Here is a 12,576-nt window from a genome sequence, read left to right on the forward strand (position 1 = left end):
ATTGTAGCGGCAGGAACTAAAAATACAAAATTTTTTCTTTTCATACATCAGGGGACACAGGGCCATAGTAGTTACTATGTGGGTTATAGGCCACCTTCAGGTGATGGACACTGGCACGCCCTAAATTAAAAAGTGCACTCCCTATATAACCCCTCCCACTTGTGGGAGTACCTCAGTTTTTTTGCCAGTGTCTAAGGTGTTGGTCACGAGTAAAGACGTGCTGTGCTCAGCTCCACTGGAGCAATCCTTGCTGGGGCTGGCTATGCAGACGGATCCATTCAGAATGTCTAATCTTGGCCGTATTGAATGGTACCCGGGCCTCATATCCGAAGAAACTAGGTTTTTGCCTGTGAATGCTCTCCTTTGGGAAGCTGGACCCTGGGATGCAGTACTTTTTGGTATTAAGGCCATTTTTACTGCCAGGGTGCTATTGCAGGCCCAGGATTGTGGGTTTTCCTTTTAGGATCCCCAACTCCTGAAGGGTTAATGGAGCCCACTGTGAAGGATGAAGACTGGGTCTGTTGGTTTACCACAGAAAACCCTGCAGCGGGAAAGGTAAGTGGAGTTTTCTAAGAAATTTTAAAAATGTTTCTTATGAAATGTCTCCTTTAAATTTAGTAAATTTCATGCCTATGTGTCACCACTGGGGGCTGTATTGAGTACTCACGTCTCATGCTTCTCAGAGCCACGCTGTGTCTTGAAGCAGATACTACTTCCTCCGGTAAGTCTGGGGGGGGGGTTCTCTCTCCCTCCACAGACCCCCCTGTGCTGAAATTTCTTCCCCTCTTTGGGGAAGGAAGCGCTGCAATTTTTTGTAAAAAAAAAACCAAACAAACAAAACAAGGTGCGAACAGCACACCTCATGCGGCTTACAGACCCCCCCCCCCCCCCCCCCGCCATTTCTCCTTCCTCCCAGGGATCCCACAGAATCGAGAGCTTGCGCGGGAAAAGGCTCTTTTTGAAAAGGAGGGCCGTAGGTGATGGGGGGCAGGGTTTAGCACAGCATTGGCGTCCAGCGCAGGAAAGTTTGTTTTTAAAAGAACCATTTGCATTTTGTAAAACTATGAAGGGACACAAGAGCAAAAGTGGAATTTAAGATTTGGTGACAGGTTTTTTTCCTCTGACACATTTACTGCTGCATCAGGCTGAGTCTTAACAGCGGTGTTGAAGCTGAACTATTGCTCAAGCAGTGCATGCAATTTCTTCTGATGGTACCTCTGCTTTGTGCATCAGGCTAATGTCAGAAGGTGGTTTAAAACACCCCCAAAAATAGAGCTAAAGGAGTCCCCCTCTAGCTCTGGTAAGCCTACTCATCTCTACAGATGGCATCCTCCCCTGAGAAGGAGTGACTGGTTAGAGTGAGCATCAGGAGCATGAAATGTTTACAATTGTTTTCAACACTGCAGCCCCTGTGTATTTTACCAAAGGTTCTTTTTTCCCCTAAGCCATGATGGGATTAAAAAAAAAAAAAAAAAGAAGTTTAGCGATTTTAATCACACAGTTTCTCTTTCATTGCCCAGGACCCTCAAACGACGGGGGAGCTAGGGGCGGGAGAAGACGAATCCCCTCAGGGGACCGTGGTGAGGCTGATGACTACTCTTCTGAGGTGTCAAATGTGGGAGAACCAGCTGGTTTCAATGTCTTGCTGAATGGTTCACTACAGATTTATGCTCCCTTAACTGAGTGTTTGGGTTCGTTAAAGCGTCCTCAGACTGTGCATGCTTTTTCCTGTCCATTTTTTGTCGGAAAAGCCTTTTTGTATCCGAGAAGGTCTCCCAGATAAATGTTATTTTTTCCTCCTAAGAAAGTTTTTACACTTTATCCTATGGTGGAGGAAATTCATGAAGTACGGTATACTAACAATTAACGTAGTATATCCTCTGTGAATAAGATCTGTTATTCGTCAGACAATGCTCAAATGCTTAGGCATCCAACGAATAAAGTTGGAATTCCTGTTAAGAAAAAACAAAAAACACTTTTCTCTGGCAGATTGAGCATCCTGGCTGACATTAATTGTTTAATTGTTGTGAGGCCAGTTTAACAGGTGTTCTAGGTATTCTGCTCAGCAGGCCCAGAATGCTGGCAGCTTTATGCTTGCAATATTTGCTTTTGAGTTCCTTTTGTAGAATCTCCACAAGGTCCTCATGCAGGTGCTGGCTTATAAACTAGCCAAACGCACAACTGCTGAAATGCCTACGGTGGTTTGTACCTGTATAGGAGACTGCCTGGGAATACCAGGTGCTGTACACGGTTCTGTGCACATTGTTGCTAAATGCATGAGTGCAGGAACGCACATCAGAGGAGGATAAACTTCCTTTCACCATGCAGAAACTCCTGGCTAGTCTTCCTTTTGCGATGGAACAGCTATTTGAGGATGTTTGGATAATTCATACAAAGACATTCTAGTGGGAAAAGTACCCCCTTTTTTTCATTTAAGTAAAGGAGTAAATATATTTTCATTTTTAAAAGCTCCTTTTTGTGCCAGGGGCATCAGCCTCCAGGCAGTCATGATGGCTTCCGCCATCAGGTTCAATAGGTAATCCCCAGAGTTAACCCAAGGGACAAAGAGGTCTTGGGGGATGAAAACCTACAAGATACTGTAGCCTCCTTATGAGGCGCCCCGCTAGCTCAATAGGGGGAATTCTTCTGCAGTTCTCAAGGATCTGACAGGAAGACAAATGGGGGACTTCCTCAATGGCTCCAATCTGGAGTTCCATGAGTTCCTGTCTCCTCCAACGTTCCTAAAGATCCAGAGAAAAAGAAGTCTTTCTCTCTGCATGGAATTTATCCGATCAGTAGTCTGATGTCTGACTTCTAGCGCCTATCGACATCAAGGATGCTCATCTCCATGTGCCGATCTTCCCCGCTCACCAGAAATTTCTACGCTTCGAGGTAGAAAATCTTCATTTCCAGTTTGTAGCTCTACCTTTTCGGGCTAGCTACTGCACCTCGAGTGTTTATAAAGACCCTGGCCCCTCCTTTAGCCAGATTAAGGGCTCAAAGTAGAACAATACTAGCCTACTTAGACAATCTACTCTTGATAGGTCAATCGGTAGCCCGTTTAAACCAAGGTCTGGTTACCACAGTCAGCTACCTGGAATACTTGGATTGGATCCCCAACCTAGTAAGACCCTCCTTAAAACCATCAAGGAGATTGCAGTACTTAAGGCTGATCATAGATACAGTCCACTAAGGGGTATTTTTACCCCAGGAAAGAATCGGTTCCTTAAAGGAACTGATTCGGTGGGTCAATCCTTCTATTTATCTTTGCATGTGTTTATTAGGAAAGATGGTGGCTTCTTTGAGGCGTTCCTTATGCGCAGTAAGACTGCTGCAAAACAGTATCCTGTCATTTTGGAACAAGAAGATCCAAACTCTGGACTTCCCGCTGCGTTTATCCGCCAAAGTGCGTCAGAGCCTCAATTGATGGTCGATATCCAAGAATCTTCAAAAAGGAAGATCCTTTCTACCAGTTACCTGGAAAGTGGTAACAGATGCCAGCCCTTTGGGCTGGGGAGCTGTCCTGGAAGAAGCGTCTGTCCAAGGGAAATGGTCCAGATCAGAGATGACCTTGCCCATCAATATTCTAGAGATTCAGCAGTACGCCTGGCCCTGGACACTCAGACTATTGTCCTGTCAGGATCCAGCCTACGGCCACATCACCCTGAAAGCGCCCAATCTCGTCTGATCTCAGAGGCTAAGCAGGGTCGGGCCCAGTTAGTACCTCAATGGGAGACCGCCTAGGACTACCAGGTGCCATAGGCTCAATCCGACAATGTCACAGCTATGGCTTATATCAATCACCAAGGGGGCACGAGAAGTTGTGCGGCCCACAAAGAGGTGAATTTTTTTCTGTCTTGGGCAGAAAGCAACATTCCTTGCCTATCAGCAATTTCATTCCAGGAATGGAGAATGGCAGGTGGACTACTTGAGTCGCCAACTATTGTTTCCGGGAGAATGGTTTCTTCACCCCGGCATCATTCTGTCAATATGCCAAGGATAGGGAGTTCCGGACGTGGGTCTATTGGCATCCGGTTTCAACAACAAGATCGACAACTTTGTGTCAAGGACAAGGGATCCGATGGCATACGAAACAGATGCCTTGGTATTTCCATGGGATCAGTTTTCACTGATCTATGCTCTCCCTCCTGTTCTGCTTCCGCACCTTCTTCACAGGAGCAAGAAAGAAGTCAAGGAGGTGATTCTTGTGGACCAGCATGGCCCAGGAGATCTTGGTTTGCCAAGATCATAAAGATAGTGGTAGGGGACCCTTGGTCCCCTACCACTGTGGCCAGACCTTCTTTTGCAAGGTCCGGTATTCCATCCATCCTTCCTTACAAATGCTAAATTTAATGGTTTGGTTATTGAGACCCACATTCTAAATGGGTTGTCAGCTTCAGTAGCTTCTACATGGTTATGCTAGGAAGCCTGCCTCCAGTGTCATATACTAATGAGTCTGGAAGGCATATGTCGCTTGGTGTGAATCCAGGGGTTGGCACCCCAGGAAATATGTCATAGGTAGGATCCTTGAATTACTACAGATGGTATTAGAAATGAAGCTGGCCCTGAGTACTATCAAAGGCCAAGTATTGGCCTTATCCGTTTTTGCTTTTTTTCAACTACCACTTGTTTCTCACTCTCTGGTTCGTAACTTATTCAGGGGGAAACATGGATTAATCCTCCAGTTAGGTCACCCCTGAATCCTTGGAAATTAAAGTTAGTCCTGTCGGCTTTACAAAAACAGCCTTTTTGAGCCAATACGGGATTTTTCCCTTGGTCCTCTTGACGAGGAACATAAATTTTCCTGGTTGCCATATCTTCTGCAAGAAGAGTATCAGGGTTGGCTGCTCTTTCTTGTAAAGAGTCATATTTGATAATTCTTAAGGATAAGGTTGTATTGCGGCCTCATCCTAATTTCCTTCCGAAGGTAGTGTCAGGTTTTTTTTTCATTTAAACCAGGATATTGTTCTGCCTTCATTTTTTTCAGAACTCCGTTCTCTGAAAGAAAGGTCACTACATTCTCTTGATGTGGTAAGAGCGGTCAAGGTGTATTTAAAGGTGACCGCTCAGATGCATAAAAACAGATGGTCCTAAAAGAGGACAGGCAGCATCGGAATCTACGATTTCTAGGTGGATTCGTCAAGTGATTGTTCAAGCTTTTGGCTTAAAAGAGAATTCCTCCTTCATTTTAAAGGCACTCTACCAGAGCAGTTAGTGCTTCTTGGGCAGTGCATCACCAAGCCTCAATGGCTCAGATCTGCAAGGCCACAACTTGGTCTTCAATCCATTCATTTACCAGATTCTATCAAGTAGATGTAAAAGATCATGAGGATATCGCCTTTGGGCGCAGTGTACTGCAGGCTGCAATATGAGTCCTCTAGTCTCTTGGTGCCCTACTATTGTTGTGTCTCCCTCCCTTCAGTTGGCATTGCTATGAGACATCCCACATAGTAACTACTATGGCTCTGTGTCCCCGATAAGTGAAAAGAAAAACAGGATTTTTAAAAACAGCTTACCTGTAAAATCCTTTTCTTTGAAGTACATCAAGTGACACAGAGGTCCCTCCCTTCTTTGGTATACACCTATATTGCTTTGCTTCAAAACTGAGGTACTCCCAACAGTGGGAGTGCACTTTTTGGTTTAGGGCATGCCAGTGTCCATCAACTGAAGGTGGCCTATAACCCACTTAGTATCTACTATGGCTCTGTGTCCCCTGATGTACTTCAAAAGAAAAGGATTTTACAGGTAAGCTGTTTTCAAAAATCATGTTTTACAAAGATTAAAATTGGTTTTAAAAATATCAACAACATATACATTTATATCTGGTGCTGATGTGCGAGGAAGATAGGGACATGCACATAGGCATCCACCATGTCCACAGAGACCACACGGTCTCCCAAATGGAGACAGGCAATGACTGACCTGGCAGATCCCCCAAAAAAATTTTTGCACCTGAAGAAAGGCGTTGAGAACCAGTATGGGGTAAATGCCCCATTTGGATTAGGGATAGTGAATAGGTTTTTATAGAAAACCTGAAACCTTTACTGTTCCAGGGGAATGGCTCTAACCCGCTTGACAGAGGATCTGTGCAACAGCAGTGAGCAGGTTCACCAATCTGCCAGGATACTGGCAAGTTTGACAACATGAAGTAGGGTGGAGGCAGAGACTAAAATTTAAGGTTGTAGTTTCTGGACATAATGTTCTAGACCCAAAAGTGTGAAATGTCATTGGACCAGATGGCCACACAGGCCAACAGTGTTTGCCTCACTCTGACAAGCAGGGGTGCCCACTCATCATGAGGACTTGTTTGCAGATTTTGTGGTCCAAGACTTACAGCAGAATTGAATTTAAAGTGTAGCTTTTATATATTTTTGGGGGATATTTATTATAGCAAAATGTAAAAAATAATGCGGTTTTTGCAAAATTGTCGCTCTTATTTTGTTTATAGCGCAAAAAATGAAAATTGCAGAGGCGATCAAATACCACCAAAAGAAAGCTCTATTTGTGGGGGAAAAAAGGACGTCAATTTTGTTTACGAGACACGTCGCACGACCGCACAATTGTCAGTTAAAGGGACGCAGTGCCGAATCCCAAAAAACACTCTGGTCAGGAAGGGGGTAAAATCTTCCGGGGCTGAGGCGGTTAATTGGGGAAGATTCTAGATTACCCAATGAGATCATGGACAGTGCTGTAACACCATTTCAAAAGATCTTTTGGCTCAAAATTTACGTGGGTACTGAAAGGGGGCACATCGTACAAGAGGCAACATAACAGAGTAGGGATACAGGTATGAACTACAGTTGTTGGGAGGACAGAAAGATCTGTTAAGGTTCAGGGACATAATCTCTGACCAGACAGCTAATGGGGGCCTACAAAGGAGAAGACCTTAGGAAAGGGCTTCCAGCCTTTAATCCACAGGGTCTTTAAAGGCTAAAGGCCCGTACACACACGGTCAGAAAACCTGAAGATAAACTTCTTCCAATGAACAATCTGATGATTTTCTGATCGTTAGTATGCTGCTTTTGACAGCCGATTACAAATTTTCGGCAGACAAAAAATGGATGTGCAGCCTTAAAATTTGTGTCTGATGTGACCACAACGTCTGATTTTCTTTTCATTAGTATGGTTTTCTGACAAAAAATAAATAAATCTGAAGAGCAAGACTAGGCATGCTCAGAAATGAAAGAACACATACAAAACAATTCAACACATTACGTCACTCCTGACATAGAATTCTGTCGTCAGAAATTTCTGATGGCGAGTACCCTCTCCACTTTCGATTTGAGACTAGCATCAAACAAAAAACGGATGAAAATTTGTCCAATAATCTGACCGTGTGTACTAGGCTTAAGTTTACCTTTTTTTTTTTCTAAATTCCAGCTCCCCTATGCACCAATATAGCAATCGTGTAAGTTTTTTTGCAAAAATATCAGCTTTCCATAAAATCTACAGACCGGTACCTTACTGTCTTCCATCCATGATTCCAAATGTATTCTGATGCTTCCGTTTTACTTCCTTACAGATTATAGGTTATGACACCGAAAGGAGTTGACCAGCTGGCCTCATTAGCACACACCCTGCATCATCTACCCTCCCAGCTGCACGTTTTTTAAATAAAATGCAATCAGCGATCACCCTTCTCACTACACAATCAGATTGCATAGTGTTTGGCCAACTTTATACAAGTACATAGAAGGGAGTGGACAGAAACTCAGCTGTCAAGCCCATTCACATCTCTGCATAGCAGAAACTCTCAATACCACATGCTTTTTTTTTTAGCGAGGTGGGGAGGTGTTTTGGAGTTTTTTCACTCATCACACAGAGCAGCCCATCCTCCTGAATGGGCTACCCTACACGCAGCAATCGCCCCAAAGAAGGTTCAGAAATTTTTTTTTTTTTTTTTTTTAGAGCGGAGCTTGGTGTGTTTTTTACAGCGATTTTTGGTGTAGCAATTTGGTGAAATGCAAGGAAACGCAGAGATGTGAATGGAGCCTCATTGTTCTTGTGTTATCACACCAATTTCACTTTCAGGCCCCATTCACATCTAGCATAGTGGGATTGAATGTTTTGGGTCTCGTTTTTCCTGTGACGCATAGGGCAGTCTGCTGATTTAAATGGGCTGTGCTATATGTGGCTTATGGGACATGTTTTGTAGGTTGCGTGTTTACTGTGTGTTTTGCAGCATTTGCCATTCGTTTTTTTCACATGCCAAAATGTGTGTTTGCTTCTGTGTTTGGTGTGTTGTTAATTAATGGCACTGAAAGCGCAACTAGTAATTTTAGGTGTATAAAGGTGGCCATACACTATACCAGTGATATGCAATTAGCGGACCTCCAGCTGTTGCATTACTACAAGTCCCATGAGGCATAGCAAGACTCTGACAGCCACAAGCATGACACCCAGAGGCAGAAGCATGATGGGACTTGTAGTTTTGCAACAGCTGGAGGTCCGCTAATGGCATATCCCTGCGCTATACAAACTGACGAAACACCTATCTAGCCACTCACTCTATATCCAATCAGGCAAGCCCTTGCACTACATAATTGATGGCAAATCTAAAGGAGATTATACAATCTCCTTTAGATCTGCCATCAATTATGTAGCGCAAGGGCCTGCCTGATTGGATATAGAGTGATTGGCTAGATAGGCGTTTCCTCCCATTATATAAATTTGGTAAATTTAAAAGGACATTGTACAATCAGATTGTATAGTGTATAGCCACCTTTATACATCTAAAATTACTAGCTGCACTTTCAGTGCCATTACACCTAAAACAGAAGCAAACACACATTTTGCAATGTGAAAAAACGAATGGTAAATGCTGCACAATGCACAGTAAAAGACACGCAACCCACAAAACGCTAACATGGCCCATAAGCCACATATAGCACGGCCCATTTAAATCAGCAGGCTGCCACACAGGCCACCTATCACAGGAAAAACAAGCCACAAAAACGTTCACTCCCACTATGCTAGATGTGAATGGGGCCTTAAAGTGAAATTGGTGCATTAACACAAGAACAATGAGGCTCCATTCACATCTGCGCATTTGCTAGCATTTCAGAAATGTGCTGCAGTAAAAAAAACGCACCAAGCTCCGCTCTAAAAAAAGTTTTGAAGCTTCTTTGGAATGTGTAGGGCAGCCCAATCAGGTGGATGGGCTGCCCTGTGTGTGATGAGTGAAAATGCTTGAAAACACCTCGCAAAAAAAGTAAAAATAAAAAATAAACTCATGTGGGAATGCGAGTTCCCGCTAGGCAGAGATGTGAACGTGGCTTGACAGTTGAGTGTTTCTGTCCACTCCCTTCTATGTACATGTATAAAGATGGCCATACACTATGCAATCTGATTGTATATTTAGTGCGAAGGGTGATCACTGATTGCATTTCATTTAAAAAACATGCAGCTGGGAATGAGAAGGTAGATAATGATGGGTGTGTGCCAATGGGGTCAGCAGGTCAACTCCTTCCTGTGTCATGACCTACAGACTAAGAACGCAAGATAGAAGCAATAGATATGTTTGGAATCATGGATGGAGGACAGTAAGGTACGTGTTGGTAGATTTTATGGAAAGCTTTGATATTTTTGCAAAAAAAGTACACGAATGCTATACTGGTGCATAGGTGAACTGGAATTTAGGGAAAAAAAGTGAACTTTAAACACCACTCCAGGCAAAGTCAGAGTCTTGAGACAGGAGATGGCCTGTTCTGCTGCAGAGATAGCCCACTTTTTTAAAGACCCTTCGGTATAGCTGGGCAAACCGTTTGGGAGACACAAAAACATTACCTGGATTAGGCCACTTACTATACAAAACAGGTTGCAAGACAAATATTAAAGTCTTGTTATCTTGTTTTTTTTTTTTTTTTTCATGCTTGCCCGCTCTGTGCAGTGGTTTTGCAAAGAGCAGTTCAGATCCTCTTCTGGCCCCTCTCCCTCCTGCCCCCACAGCAAGCATCTTGCTATGGGGGCACCTGAGCCGAGCCGCTGCTGTGTGTCCATTCAGACGCAGAGCCACAGCTCATCCCCACCCCCTCTCAGTGGCTCACTGACATCAGTGGGAGCCAATGGCACCACTGCTGTCTCAGCCAATGAGGGAGTCCAGGGGGCTGTTGTACAAAGGTTTTTTTTTTTTATCTTAATGTAATAAAACTTCTACCTTTAGACCCACTTTAAATCTGGGGACTTTTAAAGCAGTAGTAAACTCATTGTTTTTTTTACCTACAGGTAAGCTTATAATAAAGCTTACCTGTAGGTAAAATCTCCTAAATGTGCACCGTTTAGGAGATACTCTAGCGAGCAGCAGCAGGTGGCATCATCAGAGCCAGCACTCTGAAGGAACGGCTTACCCTTGGCGTTCCACGAGTTGTGCTTCGAGGCCGAGACTACCACGCACATGCGCAGCACTGACATCGCGGCTAGGCCAATCAACCGGCCACAGTCCGCGAACCTGGAAGGAAGACTGGGTGAAGATGAAAGACTCTGCAAAAGTAACAGTGTGCCACGCATATCAGCGCATTATGCCGTTGCCTTTGTTTTTAGAGAGTTTACTACCACTTTATAGAGAACAAAAGCTAGTAACTTTATGTATAGCTGACATTGGGAGCATCAAATGAAGGCATGTTTTCTGTGGCAGATATGGAATTTGAACAGAAGTATTCAGGTGAGCATCTTCAGCAGAGCCCAGTGCTCAAAAACAGACTGAAGGCTGGCCCAACTTTTCTCTCAGTGGGGTCCAGGTACTTTGCCTTTGAGGCAATGCCACCTGTCAACCAATCCAAAAAACAAAAAAAAAAAAGCATAACAAGCCCCTTCTGGCTCAACAACTGATCCAACTTATTAGAAAAAAAAAATTCAAGAAAAAGTAAAGTAAATGTAGCACCCTGGTGTTTAGACAGGGTTGCTAATAAATAAAGTTTGCCAGGAGGTAATCTTCCTGGTTAATTGTTAGAAGATCAATTGATTCCTCTCTAACTCTGGAATTGCTGCACCTTTTTTCTTCTGTCACTAGGTGGCACTGTAGCTGGTGACATTAGAATGACAGGGGCTTAGCAAGGTCAGATCACAAATGGATGGTATCTCATCCAATTGGCAGGGGTTTCCTTAGTCCCTTGGCCTGCTGGGAGAGCCTATTTATTTGGGTGGAATCAGGTGATCAGAGTTCTGTGCCACCTAGGATAAACCTCTTGTTCGCATTCAAAAAGTGACTGGTGCCCATCATTACTTGCATTACACCCACCATGCCTAGTAACCCACTTAACAACAAAGGATGTCAGCTCTCCCTGACTCTGGAGGTCACCATTAGGCCTTTAGGGTCGGGGCCCTTGCTACATAAAGAAAAGGATTTGCTTCTCTCAGAATAAAAAGATCTCTCTCCTAGGACACTAGCAAAAAGTTGAAGCATGATAGGAGTAAAAAGGAGTTAACTAGGCTGTCTTTACAACTTTGACAGTGTTCAATATCCTGAAACCAGCAGCATACTACAGTGTACTTAAGTTACTTCAGCCTGTGTCCCTTAAAAGGAGAAGTACAGCCAAGCTCGTTTGGCTGTACTTCTCCAGTGAATCGCAGAAATGCAGTTCGTTCTGCACTCCTGTGACCCGTTTTCAGCAGACTGAAGGCTGCTGTCGTCACAGAGCCAGTCCAAGCTCAGGAAAGATCTTGACCATATGGTCAGGATCCGCCCACATGCCTGGACCAGCACCTGGCTCAGCCTCTCAGTGGGCCACAGAGCCTGGGCTGGCTGCTCCCATCTCCTCCACAACCCAGCGCTCCAGTGAGTGCAGGAGTGGGGGCAGAGCAGACAGCCAGTGACTGACAGTCCCCAGCTATCTGCTCAGTGAGCCCTGAGCCATAGAGCTGGTGAAGGACCGATGCTGCATTCACCAAGGTAAGATTAAAAAAAAAAAAAAAAACACCACACCCACACTTATTCCCATACTTCCCCTTTAACCACTTTAAATACCAAATTTAAGGCAGTTTTTTGCCAAATGTTAAAATCTGCATTGTGTGCTAAAAGTTACTTTAAAACCCCCAAACACTGATATATTTTCAGAAAGCAGAGACGCCGAAGAAAAAAAAAAAAAAAAAAAAAGTGGCCATTGCAATTTTCTTTGTCACATGGTATTTGTGAAACTGGCTATCAAACAAATATTTTCAGGAAAAAAAAAATACACTAAAATTCATTTCATTGCAACAATGTTATGCCAATTTCTGGTAAAATAGATGGGAGTTGCATCAAGTAAATGGGTACAAAACATGTCCAGCCTTAAAACTTTACACACCTGTGAAATTAGAGGAACAAGGCAGCAGTAATACCTCCTTTTTCTGTCACTTCTGACAACTTTTCCCCAACTCCAAGAGACTGGTGACAGGAGGAGAGCTATAGCACATAGGTTGTGGCTGTCGATCACACGCTATGTGGGAAGATAGGTTTCATTTCTGTGTAACACCTGATACTAGTCGCTTCACTGAATATATGTAAGGGTTCTTAACCATTTTAAAAAGGGAAACAAGTTAACTAATAAAGCCACCACATTTAAGAATTGGTAAGCTGCAATATAATACACTTTGGTTTTT

The 12,576-nt window shown here is 43.7% G+C and overlaps 1 protein-coding gene and 1 pseudogene across 5 annotated transcripts in view; one reads left to right on the plus strand and one right to left on the minus strand.

Moving 5' to 3' along the window:
* The window catches only part of NUTF2 (nuclear transport factor 2), a 177,201-nt gene that overhangs the window by 46,716 nt on the left and 117,909 nt on the right, over positions 1 to 12,576 (minus strand). The window lies entirely within an intron of this gene.
* Positions 3,647 to 3,765, plus strand: LOC141113120 (5S ribosomal RNA; annotated as a pseudogene).

Source organism: Aquarana catesbeiana, linkage group LG11 (genome assembly GCF_042186555.1).
Source record: "Aquarana catesbeiana isolate 2022-GZ linkage group LG11, ASM4218655v1, whole genome shotgun sequence".
In the NCBI taxonomy this organism is placed as follows: Eukaryota; Metazoa; Chordata; class Amphibia; order Anura; family Ranidae; genus Aquarana; species Aquarana catesbeiana.